Here is a 17,934-nt window from a genome sequence, read left to right on the forward strand (position 1 = left end):
CAGGCGCATTATCATGAATGATCATTTATTTTTTTTTAAAATACATCATTCGCAGGCACATAACCTGGATTACAACTATTTTGCAGTATTAACCAGAGAACAGAACAGCACACCAAACGGAGAACCACATGAGCTCAGCACACCAAACGGAGAACCACATGAGCTCAGCACACCAAACGGAGAACCACATGAGCTCAGCACACCAAACGGAGAACCACATGAGCTCAGCACACCAAACGGAGAACCACATGAGCTCAGCACACCAAACGGAGAACCACATGAGCACACTGACAAAAATAATGCACAGCAGAAGGATGCAATGAAACTTAAATGTGCTTTTTCATGCTGCTTGTGTAAAGTCCCCCCCCCATATTAAAGTAGATATTATACACAGAGATGGAGAACAACTGCATTTTGAATGTAACCCTGCAAAAAATATATCCATGCTGACGCAATGCTTCCTCTAAGCCTGGCATACAGACACCCGCTGGATCTTCTATAATGGTGGCTGGTCCGCACTGGTATTAATGGTTGATTTCTTTGCTGATATTTAAACAAAACAAAATCAGGAAAATTTTTAAATGCCTTTTTTGGTTTGGTTTTTCTATGATATACATGTATTTTCTGACCATTAGGACAGATTTTTGTCTCATATTTAATTGCATATACAAAGAAAAATGTACTAAATGGAATTTGGAAAACGCAAAAAAAAGACCATAGGTCTGAATGTGGGTAAGCTATGTACAGTATGCTACAAAAATGCGGGCCAATTTAACTTTGAGCTCCATCTTCCTGTAAAATTTGAGCTTAAAATTATTTTGGTGAAAGTATTACAAAGTTCTCATAATGCCAGTTATGGTCTCGCATCTTCTTACTAAGCCAGTAAAAGTCAGAATGCAGTACCAACTTAAAAACAAACCGTATGGATGCATAATGTAAAATTTTGGTAGCTTAAATATGTTTTATAAATCACAAAAAAAAGGTTTAATGGTTGGAATGGTTTTCTTGCCGGAATGCCAGGGGATGCTGGGAGATTTAGTAATGCTGTGGGTCAACGGGCAAGTCTGTACACTGGAATTAACATACAGTACAACAAGAAAACATTAACGACACAATGAAATGTGCAGAGCTGAATTTGCAAGCTAAAACCATACGGTTTTGAAGCATGACTGCAGCCATGCATGATGCAGTAAAGTCTTGAAGACCATTAACCTCAAACAATGAGCTTTTAACGCTGCCGTGTTTTGACATTCATAAGAGTTATTTTATAACTTGGTCAGACATGTTAAATCCATATTTTTATTCAAATATTTAATATGGTTATATACATTAACCCATAAACAGCAATTATTGAACCATGTTTTAGATTCAAAACAACTAAATTTCGGGAGGAAAGTATACAAAATAACTGAAGTCGTATCATTATCTTCTTTGGCTGTTTTGAAATGTTCTCTTCTCAGCTCTTAATCCCCTATTTTTCATTTTTGAAGGCTTGTATAAACACACATAATCCTTGTTTAAGAAGCCTGACTTTACAAGCAGCCATCAGACTCGTTATATTCCAGAATGAAGCAACTGATCTTTAATTTAAAAGCCAAACGAATTATTCGTAAGTGAGCAGTGAGTCTCAAATTATCACCACATCCAGTAAGTATCACAAAATATGCGGTGTTTCTGGTCTGGGCAATAAATCAACATCTTGACTTTTAAATTAAACTCCGCACTCCCACTCCTCACTGTTTGCGTTGTGGGTGTGTTTATGCTTACCAAATCCGCTGATACCAAGCATATATCATCTTAAAAGATTCACAGCGTGCTCTATTGCTCTATGGGCACACTTAGCCGCTGCGTGTCCAAACCATTCGTCCACATATTAACTCCTTCATACACCTATGTGAATCTCAAAGGTTGCAAGCCTGTGATTTTCAGTAGTGTCTATGCAAATGTGTAAATCCACATGAAAATCCGGGCGGATTGGGAGGTAAAAAAAAGAAACCTTTGTTGATAACAAAGATATTCCAAAATTGTTTCAAACTGTATCATAAAGGAACTAATCAGAAAATTATGTCTGGTGCATGATTGGATTATTTTAACGTTGATGTAAACAAAATCACATAAAATCCATGACTGCGCTTTGTGTGTATTTAAGTAAAATTCTAGTAGATATTCATGCAAATAATCAAATATGATGGAGGAAAAAAACACACAATTTGCAAGTCTTTGAACCTTTCAACCTACGCAGACTTTTCTGTTACAAAAAGCACGTACAAAACTGTCCCAATTTGAATAATTGTACAAGGGTAGGTGATAATATTAGTCCCAGCACCTAAGCAGTTAAACGGGATTTAATGTTTTATTAGAAGTTAAAAAAACAGGGGAATTATTCATGAAAACCGTTCCGTGCACTAACATTATATATGTTACATATATGGGAGCGAAGATTTTTATAATCTTTATCTGTTACTTGAAGGATTCTTTATGGTTCACGCCTTAGTAAATGAATAATGTCAGCAGTGTATTTAATAGGAAGCAAAACAAGGCACTTGGGAGGGCCCTAAAATACGGTCCACGCGGCCGACACTGGCTGACACGATTTCTTGTACGTTAGCGTATCATGAATGAAGCAAACCATGCAAACTGCTCAGGATGCATAATGCATTTTATACATCATGTGTCAAATGAATTACCATGTAACGTTCAACGAGAGGGACAAGGGAAACCTTCGACTAATTGGCAGCAGAGCGCTCGCATAATTAGCGCCGCGTAGCCCGGCTTCCCTGCCAGTACCCGCATAACGAGGAAAAACAAAAGGCAGCCGAGCCGCGCTGCAAAGACGGGCAACGTTGACTGCAGTCCATCAAGTGGATCGGAAGCCCCATCACCCACCAATAAGATCGTTTCATAAACGACAAAGCTCTTTGCAGTCACATTCAAATTGAAATAATTTAAGTAAATACGTATACGAATGATTTTATTCCCGTTATTTTTTCCTGGTTATTTTATTGTTTTTTTATCATTTTAATATGACTTGCATGATACTTCATAAGTGATCTAGAGGTATTTAAAATGATCTCATACTGTCACTGCATACAAAGAGAAATATGTTATAATCATATACACCAGACGTGCGGGTTTTTTTGTCAAGGGAGTGCACCTTATTTGTAATAAATGAAACGCAAAGTCATTAAGATTCGTGAACACGTGAAAAAGGAAAAGCGCAGATAGGTCCAGATTCAGAAACTTGTACAAGAAATGCAGATGCTGCATCTTTATGAGCTTCGGCGGTTAGCTTTCTTATGTTAAAAGCACAGGCAAATTATGTATTTCCGATCACCTAAATGAAGCTAAAATGCAAACACGGTACGTGCAGAACTTCATCTGAGATAAAATAATTGTTGCACAATATATTTACTGATTGAGTTTTGTTTTTTAATCAGATGTTTGGCATGATAAATTAGGCCTACTATAAATTATACAAATAAGTTGCAGGCTAATTGTAATAAATAGTTGCAGTATGAGGCGTCTATCACAGGAAAAGCAAAAATATAGGGTTTATTTCTTTATATAAAAAAGATTCCGCTCAGTTGCCCTTTTTCCACTAGATGGCAACAGTAGAATTTCCCCCGTCGATTTCTAAACGTCACACACACACACACACACACGCATATTTTTATATACATAATATTCTTTGCCATGCGGATAGCATGGCATGTGGACAGCTGTCAAACAGCCATTCTTTAAAACAATAACTCTAAATATATTTAGACTCGTGCTAAGCATACTGCATTATTTATTAAATTTATGAACTATGTAAGAAATTTTAACTTTTCAAATACATTGTATCTATAGATACCTGTGCTGGTTGTCTGTCTAAATGATGAAAATAATTTTCCGATCCTCCATGTTCCTTGAAAAATAAATAGAACTTACTACCGCATATAATTATCAAAGTACAGCTAAATCATTATTAAGTAAATCGATTGGGTATAAAGATGAACAAATACGTCTAGTCGATCGAGGTGATAATGTTACGCAATATGGGGAAAAATGAGACCTGAAAGCTCAGTCGTATCATGATACCAACAGTTAAAATAAACAGTCGTGATTAATTTACTGGACGGTCAGGTCACAGGGAAACAAAGTGGTTGTTTTCTGTGATGGGGCCAGAGCAGAAACAACACGGTGGCTGCCATTAAGGGGCATTACCTTCCCGTAAGTACCCAGTGCGACTCCTTACCACGAGCATATGGAATTCGCCATGTGTGATATACATGTTTGCCAAACGACTGCAGTGCAGCTTAACCAACCGAGCGCCATCCCCGTTCGCACAACATTATTATTTAGGGGTAGAAACTGCAAAATACGGTACATTTGGGTTGATACTGAAGAGTTCCGGGTCACGATAAACCAGTTAGTCCGCCACAGATATGAGAAGGGAGCGCCTTCTCTGTGCGTGGAACTATTATTAAGCATTAACTATAGACGCAGACCAATATGCTCCAACGCTTGTCATCCATATGGCGCCCATTCCGTTTCTCTCCAAGTAAAACATCTTACTGCCAGACGCAAACTGCCATGGCCCCACCTACAATTCCAAAAAAAAAAGGTCTCCTCTGTGTTCCGGGCACCTTCCTTCCAAGTTTACGTCTTTAGAAATCTGAATTCACCAACAGCGTGTCCTAAGATAAACTAATCATGCGGCTCATTAGAAGCAAGGCTAGAATCGGGCTTCACACTGGGGATCCAACCTACACGAAGTGGCCCTATTTGGCATGCAAATGAATAAACACTATTAATTCCATTCTTCCTTTAAAAATATCACAGCACTTGGAAGATTCTGTCTCCTACTGAAGGATCCGGGTTAATTTTATGAGTCGGTAACATATGATTTCTGGGCAAGAACAGCAGTGTTTGATGTAAATCACATACTTAGCCATTTAACTAATTATACAGGGGACTTGCTTGTCTCGCAAACTTTTAACACCTTTTTATGAAGTTTTTTTTATGTACAAGAAATGGTGTTTTAGGGATTCAGAAGAAAGTTTGGTGAAAAGTTTTGGCTGCTTTATTGGGAGTCGGGGTCCATTGATTTCATCCTTCTCCGGGCCCTTAGACAAATGGTCATTCATAAAACAAGAGTACCCATTGAAACCCCAAGCTCAGCCAAGCGCAAAGTAGCCTTTCCATCTCGCTGGTTATGCTGATGAGACGCGAACCTCCCCTGGTCGCGGCTCCAGCGCTATGCGGGACGAGGGCTGTCCTCCGAGTGGCGCTGGCGAATCGGGGCTAACGCCGGTAATCCGCGCGGTGTACGATCCGAAGGGGCACGAGAACCGGCAGGGTGATGTGGTGTAATCGTCGCCACCGTTTTTTATAACTGCTTCCCGAGACAAAGGAATATAAAACAGCCGGTACATTTCCAGCTCGCAGGGGGCCGGGGTGTGGGCGGCTGTAGAGGTGGGGGTTTGTGGGGGGGGTGGGGGTGACCTGTGAGATTGCATTATTTATTTGTTGTTGAGACAGGAATATCACTCAGTGAGACAGCACTCTCATTCTGCTGGGGTCCCACAGCGGGACCAGGAACTATCAACCCCTGTTCGCCTATTTATTTGTTTGTTTGTTTTTCTGTCTGCTTATTTATTTATTTATCTGTTTGTTTGTTTGTTTGTTTGGGAGAGTCAGGAGGACTCCCCCAGGAGAGGGTTGTCTGGATTGCCCGGCGTAGCCGTTTATTATCCGCAAAGCATCTCTCCCGGTGGCTTTACGAGGGGGTGGGGGGGTGGGGGGGGTGTTCCACTGGAGGGCCCTCGCCATTGTACCAACGTGCCGTGCAAACAGATAACTGTTCTATTCCCATCTTCTGGATGATGTGCATTGCCAGCTGTCAAAATGATGTCTGTGGCCCACCGCACCCACACCCCCCCCCCCCACCCGTCCACTGGTTCGCCTCCTTATACACCCCCACCCCTCAGCCAGCATCACTTTCACTTTATATGTGCTCCACCTCTCTGTTATATTCGGTTGTTAATTCTGTTTAGAAACCGAAAATGATATCCTTGCAGGCACTCACCTCTCTCCCCTGATGGTGGGATGGGTCCACCTGGGAATTCCGCCTCTAAGTCTTTGCTCTCTTTAAGACCCAGCCGGCCGGTGGGCCCAGGGACAGCCGGGGGGAAGGGGGGGGGGGTCAGCATCGTTGGCAGCCACTCCCCTGACGGAGCTAGCTGTCTCCATGCAGATCAATAATGGCTCCCAATTAGTCACCCCCCCACCCCACATCCTAACGTGCCTCACCAAGAGCCAGGGCGACGCGTGTCTTCACGTGAACCCCATACAGTATGCACGCTTGCTGCACGTCAGCACTCTGGCACGGCAGACGACCAGACTGATCGGGATATAAAAAGCTGCCACGGTAACAGGGTAATTATCTAAATTCCCGAAAAAATCCAATTAGTTTGAACCAGTGAAGAGCCACATATATTTAAATGGCAGGAGGGATATTCCAGCACAAAATATCTTGCCAGCCTCTTTTCTCTGACCCATAATAAGTGGAGTTTTTTTTTTTTTTTTGAGAAATCGTATTCCTTGGGGCCAGGGGGAGATTTTCCCGCATATGCCGGCGATGCTAAGCCAAAAGGATCATTAATTGGGGGCCAAGTAGCCTCAAGGGTTTTCCCCGTTTAAGCCCCCTCCCCTCGGAAACGAGCGTCTCGCGGTGCCCCTGCAGTGCAGATCTGCCGGGGTCTCCTTGCGGAGCGACAATGCCCTCTTTGTTTCGCGGCACGCAGCATGAGTAAGTCCTCCATGCCCCTTTGAGTTCTCAGGGCTGGCAGAGCGGCACAGCCAGGCCTGCAGTCACCTGTTCCCGGAAGCGGGGGGCGTGTCGCATCGGCGCCGTTACTGCAGGTTTGCTGCCTCCCAGCAGACGAGACGACTGCACGTGTGCGCAGTGTGGCTAGGCAGTTTGTGTATGTTTGCTGGGGGGGGGGGGGGGGGTCTCCACAGTGAAGATCAGCCGTGACCTTCTCTCTTCTCACAGAGCACAGCAGCGTCACATACGTTAAGGAGAAGAAAAACGAGCCAATTTAGAAGATTGAATTCCGGCCAATAAACGGAGTGTGTAGCTGAACTCCTTCAAACGTTGGGTGATATGGAAAACCGCTGTCCCAAATCTGAATTCGTGCATAAAGCCCCATTCTTCAAGCAAAATTATAACTAGCAAAGACATAAGATCATTTTCGAGTTAACTGTTTGCGTGTATGATAAGGCAGCATGTTTAAATGTGCATTTTAGCATGTAAAATGTCATGGATGTTTGGCGTTTATAGGAGTGAAATATAATTTGTCATGCTGTATGGTTGAACGTGGCTTGTTAGCCATCAGACTGGAGCCCTCATTCTTGACATGGGGCCAGATTTGTCCTCTCTGAGGATCGCAGCCCTTGGGTTGCTTTAATCAAGACCCATGAGCGACAGTGGGATTCAGGGAAGACTTGACCGGCTCTGGCATGAAGGCCAAGGCCGCCTAGCTGGGTTCACCGCGAAGACCACTCCGAGCCTGGAGAATGAGTGTGGGGGGGGGGGCAGGTGCCCACATACCTTCCATCAGACCTACACTGCCGACACGCTGTCAGCGTGCAGTGAAGGAGAAAAACGATCCCTCTCTCATCCCTCAGTACTTTCCGAGGGGGGGCAGTCCGCGTTAAACCCTTAAAAGACAGACATCACGTCCCTGATGTTCCATATTGTCCGGATCTTCTCGCTCCACTTCCCCGGCGTCGTGCACTATGAATTCCACGCTATCTGAGCGAGGGCATCCAGTCACGGTGTCAGCCCAATGCTACAGTTTGTACACAAACAACGGAACGTCAGCTTCCCGCCTTTAGATGGCCTACGTTTTTATATATATATATATATATATATATATATATATATATATATATATATATATATATATATATATATATATATAAACTTTTCTTTTTTTTTTTTTTTTTTTTACTTTTAACATCCAATAAGCCATGGATACATAGGGAAGCTACAGTCCATATGCTCCCCAGTTTAGCAATGTGCTTGTAGCAATAAACATAAATTGGATTTTAGCTTATACTCAGATAGTATGACTGATGTTCATATATTGAGAAAACAAAATAAATTGTCATAATGTAACTTAAGTTTGGTGGATTACTGTCAGTCCCAAAAACTATAAAAGCACAAGTGAGCCTGACTGAGGCAGGTTATAAAACTCCTTCTGAGGCCGGGGTGGAGATTCTTAAGGAAAGTGGACGGATGTCCATCTGTTGGCTTCATTTGCAAACGGTCTCTTTACCATTCAAATGTGCGCCTTCGTCTCCCTGAGCGGCAGCTGGGCTCGGCCGCGACTTCACTCTCAGGCTCATCATTTTTTTTTTTTTTTTGTTCGTACTTCACAGTCCTGGTGTGCCAGCTTCCAGTCTGTTCTCCTTTGAGTCCTATTCTACTGGAGCAGGCCACATTGCCTGTAAGAGAGAGGGAGAAAAAAAATCAATTCATATTTCCATAATCCACGCTCTTCTGCTCCTCTCCCACCCCCTCCCCTCCCGTCTCTAGCTGCTCCCTTGGGTAGGATAACCCCTCCACCCTGATCTACGGCCTACAACTGTCATTACGCTCAACAACAATAACAAGATAAACAAAAGGGCCCTGTAGACACTGGGCCTTAACTGCCATATGCTGGCTAACTTCACGGGGGGGGTCTCTATGCAGTGCAACAAAAAAGGAAGGGATGCATAATCCTGATAATGAGACAAGTGAATGGACCCTTTATGGCTTCAAGGAAAAGGGTAAGCCTTAGCCATAATACAGGGAAAAGGCATCTTACCCATAAACGGTGCTGTCGGAGGACACAGTCGCTACTTCACAGTCTTCGTTATGTTCGTTGCCCCTCTGCTCTGGAACAACTTACTGATGTCACTCTGAAGGGGTTATAGCCAGAGCGCCCAGTTGCAAAAAAAACACCCTCTGACCAGAGAGATGGGCCATTTCTCATCATCTTTGATAGCATTCCATATTCTGGTGCTTCCGCGTAATCTTGAGCGGGATAGCTGCTATTTATTTGTCGCTATGTTAATTCCCTCCGTCCATTCATCTTACGGCCGCTTATCCAGTACTGCGAAGAGCCTGGAGCCTATCCCAGGAAGCATGGGAAGACAAGGGTACGCCCTGAATGGGATGGGGGGGGGGGCAAAATGCTCTGCTGTAAACCTCAAGACATCAGGCAAACAACTGATAACTACCGGCACCCTCGTTACTGTGACATTCTGAAGAAAATGCGAACTGTACGTCAAAGATTAGAGAACATCTCTAGCTTTCTGTGGTGTTGTACTTTGTAAATCCAGTCTTAATCACCTTTGTTCAGCGTCCACTCAAAGCTCACTCATTCATGTTTATACATTCTGTAGGTATCAGCTACACAAGGTGCCACTCCGTGCCCCTGCTGCTATACATCAACTCCCCTGCCTTCGGTCATTAAGTAACGATCATTAACCCTACATCCTAGATGATCTTTCTTTTCAGTAATGTATTTTACACAACCGTGGAGTTAAACTTTAATAATAAACCTTATAATTAATGGATAATTAACCCAGGTCTTTAGTCATTCCCAGGGATATTATCATATTGCGTGATCCTGCTGTTATGGAAGAAGAAGAAATACTAAGATACGTGCATTTGAATATGTCCATCGATGGGAGTTAATATTAATACGTAATATGGTGTTCGTTCACTAAAGCACTAAACAAATATAACAAATACAACCTCTTCCCAGGGTATGATGGGCTAACAAACATCATAGCCTAGCCTGCCTTAAACATGCTTAGAACACTTACAGTTGGGCAAAATCATCAAGACAAAGCCTATTTTATAACAAAGTGTTTGAATATGTCATGTAGTTTCTTGAATGACGTACAGAAAGTGCAGAACGGTCACCCATCGTAAAGCCGAAATTTCGTAGCGCGGGAGCATATTTCTACCTTAAGACATAATATTTGCAAGTAGTCACTTATTAATTGCTCATAAAATAAAGAAATATACATTTTATATTTATTCAGCATACATATCACAACTGTTCCTTATATGGTTAAAAAAACATTTTAATTCTGTCCTGTGTATCATCACATATAATGTATTAATAAAGAACACACAAAAAATAGAAACACCACAGACAACAAAAATCAAGTTGCAAGGAAACACCACACTTCGGTCGGCTGTATTAATGCAGACTGGCCATCCTAGAACTTTGCATAAAGTGCTTCCATCCAAATTTCAGCAACTGGTAAAAATTGTGAAGCAGCATCAGCTCGGGTGAAAAGTTTCAGCTAAGCAGCCTTGCAGTAATTTTGGACTTTTATTATGAGCAATGAAGGCACCATTTCTCGGGGCAGAATTTTGGAGGATTCCAAGCGGGATCAGCTGTTCCCAGTCTGACAGTGCCCTTGCCTAGCTACTTTGTAGGCGCCGAATCTCCACTCACGATTAGCAAGGTATCTAGTGTCTCTCCTGCACTGACCGATGTTTCTCAGACCCGTTTGATTAGTTCATTGTCTACAGCCCTCCTCAGCTCAAGTCAAACCTGAATTACTCGCAATTCTCCATCAGTTTTAAACGTTGTGAAATATTCCGCGCAAGTTGTAGGTTTTAGCTATGTTTAACACACTGAATTTTAAAACTGTTTGTTTGTTTGTAATGCTTATTGTAAAATTCTTCTATGGCAACCAAGCGAAAGTTGTGACAATTCTAGTGTGTTTACTGCTAGGAAATGTCCCATATGTTGCGTGTGGGATCAGTACCAAGATCGCCGGCTGGGTACACATGGTGTAGTAAACGTAAACAATGTATTCCTGTATCCGCGTTATGAAAACCCTTTACATTTTAGTCATGTGTTCAAGTTGCTTTTAGGATTTGCCATGGATTCAGTAGCAATGGGACAAAACATCCTAACTGGACTGAACGTGTGAACCCAGGAGAGATGGAACATTGTGGTCCCACACTGTCATAAAGTCTCTCGCTCTCGCTGGTCACTCTCTATAGTGTTAACCATCCTCCAGACAAAGGTACAGCTATTTACTATTCCGCAGATGCTGTGTGTTTTCTCTGCTATAAACTCGCTTAACCTTCAGTTCAAGCAACAAAATTAAACCCAAATTGAAATTTTTAAAGATATTCAGAAATTCAGAGTGAAATTTCACTGAGTGCGGATTAAAGTTAGAGGAGGGGAGAGCAGAGATCTCGTATAATCCGATTTCATGATCTTATGGAGCCCATCTTAAAAGATTTACAAAAGCTGAGTTCCTTTTCCTCCAGGCTTTATCCTCCATATGCCCAGTCGGAGCTGGTCTGGGTTTGATGCCCATTTTAGGGGTGAAATGAGCATCTCTACCACAGACATCTTATAGCCGCATGCAACACAACCACCAAGAGCTCTGTCTGCTCTCTCAGGACTCTGCAGCAAGATCTAAACTTTGCATACAATCCTACAACCATATATATATAATGTATATCACACATTTATATGTCACACTTTATTCTGGTCATAAAATAGCTGGCTATCACTGCACTGAGTTATAACTTATATATTGTATTTTCGGAGTTATATTGCAGGAGAGTTGAACACCTTGGTGCAAGAAGTGGAAGGTTGTTTGACAGGTTAACCATGCAGCAGAACTTAAACTCAAGTCATAAAGACAGATTCCACTGTATCACTATGACTTCCTCAGATTAACGCAGGTCCTGAGGACGTCTGAAATGCATGATGCAAACTGGCCGTGCCTGAATGTCTGAAAAAGGTGGTGAGCTCTTCAAGAGTTCCAAGGAAAGTGAGGACCTGGTAATCTACACTTTCCTGGTCCATATATCACTCTAGCTCAGTCTGTGATGTAACCAGCGTCGCCTAATTAGCCGGTGGTCTTATACTGTCAGAATTAAAGATAAAAGTCAAAGGGATTTCAATGTTAAGCTGCTTACAATGATGCAACATGATTCAAACCCAAACATGCTTGAACAAAGGAGTGATTGTGCAGGTGTGTTTGCTTTCCGTCTTGATGGAGCTTTGTAGGCATTTTTAGAGTGTTTTTTTTTTGTATTACAAATGCATTCTCTTAAATGACTTGTCCAGCATTGGTTCAATATGCATATGCATAAATTTAAAATGAAGACAATATCAGTAATAGCTTCCATAACAAATTGAAAGCTTGTATCTGCATAATTGAGTATTAATAATAAATTGTGTATCACCTGCTCAAATTCTGTTTTACAAAATAAGTGTGCTGATATATGCATATTTTCATAAAGTTAATTGTTAATTTTGCACGTGATTAAAAATATTTCTGCAAATTGCCCTAGCATTTCTGTAAAATGCTTAGAAAAGAAACACTAAGGCTTACTTTAAAAGTACAATCATGCCCACCACTCTTTGCGAAAATCTTAATTCGGTGCTCAAAACTGCTAAGTCTGCACATGTGCTCGATGACACAAAAGAGCTTTTGGGTTAAAGCTTAAAGCTGAAGGTTATGGGAGTCAATTCGACCCCCACTGAGGATCTGAAGGACACGATGGCACAATGACAGACCACGGGATTGGTTAATCCGCCGACTCCCAGGATCCCGCGCCTTATGAAATTCACCTGCTGAGCCCGGGTTTGGCTCCCGGCGGGTCTGCGCAGACACACGACATCGGAGGACTCAAGAACGCGGGGGCGTGCACGCGCAGTCCCACGCTGTAACGAGACTGCGCCTTTTGCGCTTAACTAGTTACGCTAGGAAGCGTGGTCGATCACCCTTCCTGTTAATCCACGGATGTAATCAAGTAACTGGTTAGGCTGTTACAGAATGCTGATTTTACATATTCAGGGTGATGCTGCCATGAAAAACATCTGCCGATTTCGAATTGCGTTTATTTAAAATACGAGACAAAAATAAATTGCGCATTGTTCTAAATGGTATACACATGAAATAAATTTCAGCAGAGGCACTGCTGCTAAATGAGGTCATTTGAAAATAAAACTCTTTTCAGCTTCCGTATCCGATAAGTATAAGGAGTGAAAAAAACAGTGACATGCTTATGAAAAACAAGCAACATCAGAAATGAATATTTGTCAATATAACGGTTACGCCCTTCATCGACCACGTTTTTCCCAGCAGGCTATAGAAGGAAGCGTTCGTAATTTAACCCCCGCATACCCATAACTGCATTGAACATTGCCGCAAGCAACTTCACCGACGTTACGGAAAATGTCATGGAGAAAGATCTTGCTTTATTATTAGCTGGCAAACATATAGGGCCTATATGCATAAAGCATATAAATGTATTATTGGCGATGCTCTTGGAATTTCCCTTGCATACAAGTATTGAAAATCTGTTATATTTTGTAAACATTAAGGACATCCGAATCCCCACACTAGTTACGAGGAAAATGCGGCGATGAACTTCTACAGAGGGTCAGTGATCAGTTTTTAGTACCGGATATGTGCTCTAGAAACGTTTCTGGCTATTGGCTCAACTCACACTGTCGCAACCACCGGGATGTAGCCTACCCTGTTCACCGGAGTAGGCTTCCTTATTTCTGTTAATTACTAAAGTAAATGGTATGATCCTGTCTTTTGGTAACACTTTACTTGAGGGTACACAAATACTTAGTAGTAACTTAGTTACTACTGAAGAACAAATCAGGAACAAAAATAGTTGCTATTTTAGATGAAAGATATGTCATGATTCATTAACGATGAACAAATATGACATCAGTATTTCACTTGTGTTATTCATGACTTGTAGTTCGCAAAGGTTTTCAGAATAAACAGATACGGTAACAAATTCAGTAACTGTTGGGATAAATGATGCGTCACAATTCATTAACGGTGCACAAACATGAGCAGTATTTTACATTTTGTATAGGTTTTTGTCAAGTATTTACATATTTGTAAAAGACTTTTAGTCGGTTAGTGGAGATGCAGGGTGAAATCTTATCAAACAGTGGAATGAAAGTTAGGAAAGGTAAAGTTAACCCACTCTGCACCTGATCGCCATGTCAACAGAACATATGGCATAAATCTCCATTGTTCGAGAGAGAGGTTTTCTCCTTCTCATTTCTCCCAGTAACGAGGGGGCGGGATAGAACCAGAGCCAAAACCACCAGCCAAGAGTGGTGATCTCTCTACTGATGGATCACTGCAGTTATTTTTTGCTGCACGCAACTTGCCTTGCCCGGGTGTTAAATGAACTTCTCCAAATGCAGAAAAAAGACACTTGTGGCTGCCTAAAATCTCCCTCTGTCACATGTTTCTAACACCATTTTGGCAACATGTCTGGGTGAATGCGTGATTTAAGGGGGAAAAAATGAGAAGTGACGCCAAGGGATGAAACACTCCTGTTTGCTTTAAGTTGTCATATCAATTGCTGCCATCTTGCATAAATCTCAGCAGATGTATTAAGTTAAATTAAGCTGTTTAAATTGGGGGCATTTTCTTATAGCCTTGTGTGACTATGTTCTCTTACATCCCCCCCACCCCATGCCCTGCACGGCAGACAGGCACAGCACTGTCATTTGCTGCTGATTTGCTGGGGCAGCACATTAAACACGGTGAGCGTATCTGCACCTTTGAAGTGCTTACACATTCTGGGGACTTGTGTCATACTCATGGGGAAGAAACTCGCTGTGAAATCGCATAAATAAAAATAGCATTGCAGGTATTATGTTGCACTTGGAGGAACACTGTTTTATGGCTGTTTTATGGTCAATGGATGCAAGGACTTGAGTCTCACAGTAGAATTTAAATAAACTTAAATTGCAACAGGTCGTTGTGCAATTATGTCTATCCGCATGTTGACTTACAAGAATACTGTGTGTAATTAATGTGTATTGATAGTAAAATTATTAAAATAGGATTTTATTTTATACTATAAAGCAAGCATGAACCATTAACTCAGAACACTGCCTTGTGTCTATTCAAACTATACGGAAAATTGCCAAACTTCCACTGAAACGTGCAAGAACAACATGCCTTTCTTTATAGGACTGAGAGCAAAATGAAGTTTCTTAGTCATACTGCTGCTGTTAAAATAGACATAATTTCCGAAAATTACTATTGAAGAGTACCAGCAATGGCTGCACAATAGTAAACCTCCACCTCTCCATTTTTAGTAGCTGCTTGTCCTGTTCAGGGCTGTGGGGGGTCTGGAGCCTATGGGTGCAGAGCAGGAACTAACTCAGGATGGGGCCCCAGCCCATCTCAGGGCACAGTCACACTCCATTCACATATATGGGTGATTTAGTCATTCTGGTTCACCTTAGTGTTGTTTTAGGCTGCAGGGAGGAAACCGAAGAATCATGAGGGACGCCTGTAATGACATGGAGAGAAGATGCAAACTCGACATATGTATAGCTGGGGCAGAGTCTCTAGTCCTGCTTCCAGAGGTATGAGGCAGCACTGCTAAGCACTGCTAAGCACTGCTAAGCACTGCTAAGCACTGCACCACCTCACCCCAGTTTCCACCTGTATTTAGCCTATGAGTTAGTTGCAGTGCTGGCGTATAAATGACCAAAACCTTTCGTTATCGACTACAACAGTGAAATAAACAAGAAGCAATACGAATGAGAAATGCTTCTCCTCAGTCGATGTCGGTGACTGATGGCTTGCAGGCCGTCCATTCTCAGCTCCAATCGGGTCTAAAAAAATACTTAGTGGTTGTTAAAGATTTTAACCTTGGGGGGTTGATGTTGATTCCAGTTTTAGATGGAAGGAAACTACGTCAGGTACACTTGCAAGCCATATGTTCACACCACCTGCTTCCTACAAAACTCGACAAGAATTAAAAAAAAATAATGAATTAAAACACTCAATTGTCTGCATAAAGAGATCATTATTGCCTCTAAAATTCTGTCTCTAAATGGCAGCACTCATGCGAATTACATGACGTTTCGTTACGGGTTAGGAGCCAGGGTTCTCACAAACACTAAAAAATTTGATCACATCACACCAGTCTTATCCTCCCTTCATTGGTTACCAGTTAAGTCTCGGATTGACTATAAAATACTGCTGTTAACCTATAAAGCACTGAATGGCCTTGCACCAGACTACCTTAATAATCTGCTGACCACATACAATCCCCCACGCTTGCTTCGATCTCAAGGTGCGGGATATCTGTTAGTACCTAGGGTAGAAAGATCTACGGCAGGCTGCAGAGCTTTCTCCTATAGAGCTCCTCAGCTGTGGAACGGTCTTCCACCGGATGTGCGGGTTTCAGGCTCACTTTCAATGTTCAAGTCTAGACTAAAAACACACCTTTTTAGTTTAGCTTATAGGGACACTAGTTCTAGCTAGCTTCTCACTCCCAGTTAAACCTATAGTGTGAGGTGTAGAGCTGGGTGGGGATCGGTGCCATTGGCTTTGGATAAACTGAATTGACAGTGCTGTCACTCTAGCTTCACAATTGCTTGTGGGATTGGAGTGCTGACATTTCAGGGACTCCCCATGCCTGCATTCCCACCTGCCTCTCCCTCCTACTTATGCTGCCATAGCCATATCTGCCGGAGCATTGCACTTCATATTGCACTCATCTAACTTTTAGCACTGCCTATAGTCTCCCTTACTTTGACTAATTGCATTTATTTCCACCACCTTCTCCTGGGTGGTGCTACCTGGAGCCTTCAATCTATCAAGATGTCCAGCACACCCTGCAACATGTGACGTCGCCACTGCCAATGACGACCGTGCATCCAGCTCGCCGTTCTGCCAGTGTCATCTTCCTTGTACGACCCGCTCCCTGCCTTCTGGCTGCCTGGCGATTGGAGGAAGTGTTGGCACCGGCTTGTCATCTCCCCCCTACTCTGCGTTTGTGTTTCAGACTACACTGTATTTGACTCTCCCTGCCGGCCCCTGGAGGATGGGCTCCCCCTTTGAGTCTGGTCCCTCCCAAGGTTTCTTCCTTCTAGGGAGTTTTTCCTTGCCACTGTCGCCTATGGCTTACTCACTGGGGGCTTTGGGTGGGGATGCTGTAAAGCGCTTTGGGACAATGTAATGTTGTGATAATGCGCTATACAAAAATAAATTTGTTGTTGTTGTTGTTGTGAACGCAAAGATCTGCAAATGCAGGTCAGGAATCCATGTACAGTTGATGTGTTAAGAGGGAGTGTGTTAAGTAGCGTGGCCTGAGCACCCTGTGCTGGCCCTCAACACAGCTGAACATCTCAAGAGCTGATGCAATAAGTTGGTATCATGCACACATCCTTGAATTTAGGATTATGTGGACTGTTGGTACCTCATCCTTAAATTTAGAAAAAGTCCTTTGAAACACTGTGCTCTGCCTTGAATGATATAAATAAGTCCTTTTTATTTGTACATTGGACGGCTCTCTTTGCCTACCCCATCTTGCTCTCCATAGCTTGGGCTTCACCCAGCATGCAACACCCCTGGAGCTGGGGGTCAAACTAGCGATCTTCCGATCACAGGCACAAAGGCTTAGTCTGCATAGCCACTCACCACCACTTAATAACTATTAGCTCATCAACCATGCAACACAATCATATTCATGATAACTGGGTTCGTATTCAGATGGCTACACTCTTCTTTATTTGCAGTCCGCCATGGGTGTAGCAGAAACATTTCGGGACTTGGTGTGACACGTAACACGATGAGTCATCAGAGTTCGGAAACCGATTATTGTTTATCATCCTTATCACCCTACGTGAGCTGCTTCGCAGTCCATTTTCCAAGAATGTTCCGTCTTTTGTGGGTCTATAGGCTTTCCAGTGACATGTTCTTACATGATCTTACTGAAGTTGTAAATGGCAGAAAGATGAGATAAATATTACCGGTCAGTGTCCATGGTTGTTGTTGTTTTAGCAGGTAGACGGTATACATCTTATAGTGCTTTATCCTTCGCAGTTAATTATAGCCCAACTTGTG

The 17,934-nt window shown here is 42.5% G+C and overlaps 1 protein-coding gene across 4 annotated transcripts in view; it reads left to right on the forward strand.

Annotated features, from left to right (window-relative positions):
- The window catches only part of LOC111840987 (LIM/homeobox protein Lhx9), a 53,125-nt gene that overhangs the window by 13,271 nt on the left and 21,920 nt on the right, over positions 1–17,934 (forward strand). The window contains exon 1 of one of the 4 annotated variants that reach the window (XM_072704346.1): positions 4,138–4,212. The exons of the other annotated variants lie outside the window; for them this stretch is intronic. The gene's annotated coding sequence lies outside the window, so the exon portion shown is untranslated. Of the gene's footprint in view, positions 1–4,137; positions 4,213–17,934 lie in introns of those variants that run through there. 4 annotated transcript variants of the gene reach the window in all.

This window comes from Paramormyrops kingsleyae, chromosome 21 (assembly GCF_048594095.1).
Source record: "Paramormyrops kingsleyae isolate MSU_618 chromosome 21, PKINGS_0.4, whole genome shotgun sequence".
NCBI lineage: Eukaryota > Metazoa > Chordata > Actinopteri > Osteoglossiformes > Mormyridae > Paramormyrops > Paramormyrops kingsleyae.